Genomic DNA, 3,013 nt, shown 5'->3' with positions numbered 1-3,013 from the left:
CCCATTTTCCAGGAAAATAAAATGAGGCTGAGAAGGTGTCTTAGCATGAATTGCCCCAGACCTTACGGCTGGTAAGAAGGCTTGATTCAAACCCATGCAGCTCCGTCGCCCACCTCCAGCCCAGCTCACTGAATCTTCTCCTCCCTCCTCTCCTACCGCAGAGTGGCCGGTAGGTTCCATCCACCTGGGACCTTTCCACGAGCGGCTGAGTGCCTTCACCACCACAGTACCAGAGCTCACGTCTCCAAGAGCAGGGGAGTGGCTAAATGCAGCCGTGCATCGTGCATCGTGATGGGCAAAGGCAGTCAAGCCCATGTGGTTTCTGGAGTCTCAGTTTCCATCCGTCATCTCGGCACACCTTCATATTCACATTCCTATGCTGCGACTCCATCTGCCTCCTCAGGTGCTAAGCACTAAGGATGGTTGTTATTTCTAAGAACCCACAAAATGTGGTTTACAAGACTTATACTTTGCTGCTTCATTTACTTTTTTATTTGCCTCTGTTGAACCTATCTTTGGGAACGAGGCAGATTCTACTGGAAGGCCTCAAAATCTCACCATCTTTAGCTGTATCTCGAATCAGAGACGTCTCTGTACCGTGCAAAAAGTTAACACGCTCAGCTGATAACTGAGAGGTCGTAGAGTTGAGTCCACCCCGGAGGTGCCTTGGAAGAAAGATCGAGAGTGAGCTACTTCCCAACAAACCAGGCCAGGAAAACCCTGTGGCGCCGGTCTCCCCTGACACATGTGAGAGTCTCATGAGTTGGAACGTACGCAAAGGCAACTGTTGGTTCTCCGTCTTTGTTTGGTTTTGTTATTCAAGGAGGCTTGAGGAAGCAAGCCACGGAGGTTTCACATGGCATATGCACTCTGGTGGGCTTTTTCTTAAAACATCACCCCTACTGAACCCTTTGCTTCAGGCCCCATGCTTTTCCCAGCTTGCATTTCACCTTCTACAACCCCAACTTGGACAAGAGACGTGTGGTCCCTGTGTGGCTGTGCAGAAGAAAGTGAGTGAATGCGATCACAGGTTAACTAAACCCGTCTATCCCCCAGACAGGAGCATGGCGCCATCATGGTTGGCATTGGGTTGCCATCTGAAAGGTCAAGTTGTTTCAAACTACCCACCGCTCGGTCTTGGAAACCCTAAGCGGGCAGTTCTACCCTGTTCTATGGGGTCCATATGAATTGGCATGGACTCATGGGAGTGAGTTTAATCGGTGTACCCCTGAAGCACACTGGGCCACCTTGGGCAGCCAGGCTGGCCCAACAGAGAGGTCACCATGGAGGGACATGCACTGCCATCCAGTCAATGCTGATGCCTAGTGCCCCCTTGTGGGTTTCTAAGACTGTAACTGTTTACAGGAGTAGAAAGCCCGGTCTTTCTCCCCGGGAGCTGCTGATGGGTTCAAACTTCTGATAACCCAGATGGCAGCCCAACGGGTAAGCACTACACCACCAGGGCTCTTATCATGGAGGAACAAGCACCTGGCTTTGAGCTGAACACTGTGTTGACAGGTTTCCTGTGAGTGTCCTGAGGCAAGATGGCGAACTGTTCAGGGAGGGAAGCCTGAAGCCCTGTTTATGAACCAGTCTCTGGCGCCCAACAACTCGGTCTCCGTTTCCATCTGTCAGATAGAAATGGCTGCAAACGTTCTGCTCCCCTCCCCTCCCTCCCTCCTTCTGTGGTTTTCAGTTCCCACTACCAGCCCAGACTCCTCTCACTTCCTTCCTGAGCCAGGGTGCTCACAGAACCCTCTGCCCCACAGAGAAGGTGGGTGGTGAACAGGAAGTCTCTGGGGCAGTCCGGGGGAGCTGAGGGACGTAACAGCAGAACCCTCCAGGCCTGTGCACTCAGGGGTGTCACACGCCTTAAGAGGATGGGGGGTGGGGAGGAGGGGCAGGGCAAGGAAGAAGAGGCTTTAACTGCCCTTTGCATTTCGGGGACAGGCATGAGAGTTTACAGGAGACCTTTGTCCTCCATCTCCGTTTACGGTTGAAGGAACTCTCTGTGGCGAGGGTGCTAACCACATGCAGTGGGCACATGCAGGGCAGAGCCTGGATTCGAATCCAGGGCTTCTGGCTCCTGCCCTACCTGGTGACATGGTGAAGGTACTTGGCTGCTAACTGAAAGGTTGGAGGTTGGAGTCCACCCAGGTGTCCTTTGGGCACCTCAAAGGACAGTGTGGTCATCTACTTCTGGGGACCAAAATGAGCCATCAGTGAAAACCTGAGGGAGCCCCACTGACTGTGTGGGACTGTCATGGGTCCGGATGGTCTCAACCGCCACCAAGTCGGGTTTTTCGGTTATTTGATGTGTCACTCCCACTTACGACTCCTTGCCAGGTCTTCTGTGCAGGAAACTTGGCAAAAAGGGAAGTCAGGAGGCTCCCGGGGAGGAAGAGTGGGCGCACCTCGAGCCTAAGTGTTTTCCCAAATCAGAAGGTCTGCAGCTTGAATCCGTTCTGCCTTCAAGAAGTGGAGTCCCCCTTCCACCGTAAGGCATCTGGGGAGCTGCCCCTAACGGGGTCCTGGTGTGACTGTGCCAGCTCTGGTTGCTGGGCAGGTGGTGGGGGTGGGGGGGTTGGATCTGCTCCCTCCCCCAGGTGCAGAGGAAGAGCTGTATCCCAGGGCCTGTCGCTTCATGTGGCAACCATTGAAAGGGAAGCTGTGGTTAAGCCTAACTGCCCCTGTGCAGGGACACTGTGCAAGATCCCCGTCCTTCCACCACCTCCACGGCCTCGGCTCAAAACCGAGTGTGCAATAAGGTGCATTTCTATGCCTGTAGATTTAACCTATTCAGGACAGAGCTTGAGAGCTTAAAAATAAGAAACACAGTTTCATCGTCTTCAGAGTGTGGCTCTGCTTTTAGCACACAGCCTATATTTGCAATCCCCGGCCACCCCAACTGTTCAAAGTGCCTCCTCAGGATGGAAGCCAGGCTTACGACAGTGTGTGTGAGTCTTCCAGATGTTTCCACTGGCCTCCATGCTCCTTACAGATCAAGAAGCAC

Source organism: Echinops telfairi, unplaced genomic scaffold, assembly GCF_000313985.2.
Source record: "Echinops telfairi isolate 266 unplaced genomic scaffold, ASM31398v2 ScPeMD7_11;HRSCAF=52, whole genome shotgun sequence".
In the NCBI taxonomy this organism is placed as follows: Eukaryota; Metazoa; Chordata; class Mammalia; order Afrosoricida; family Tenrecidae; genus Echinops; species Echinops telfairi.
This window is presented reverse-complemented; position numbering follows the sequence as displayed.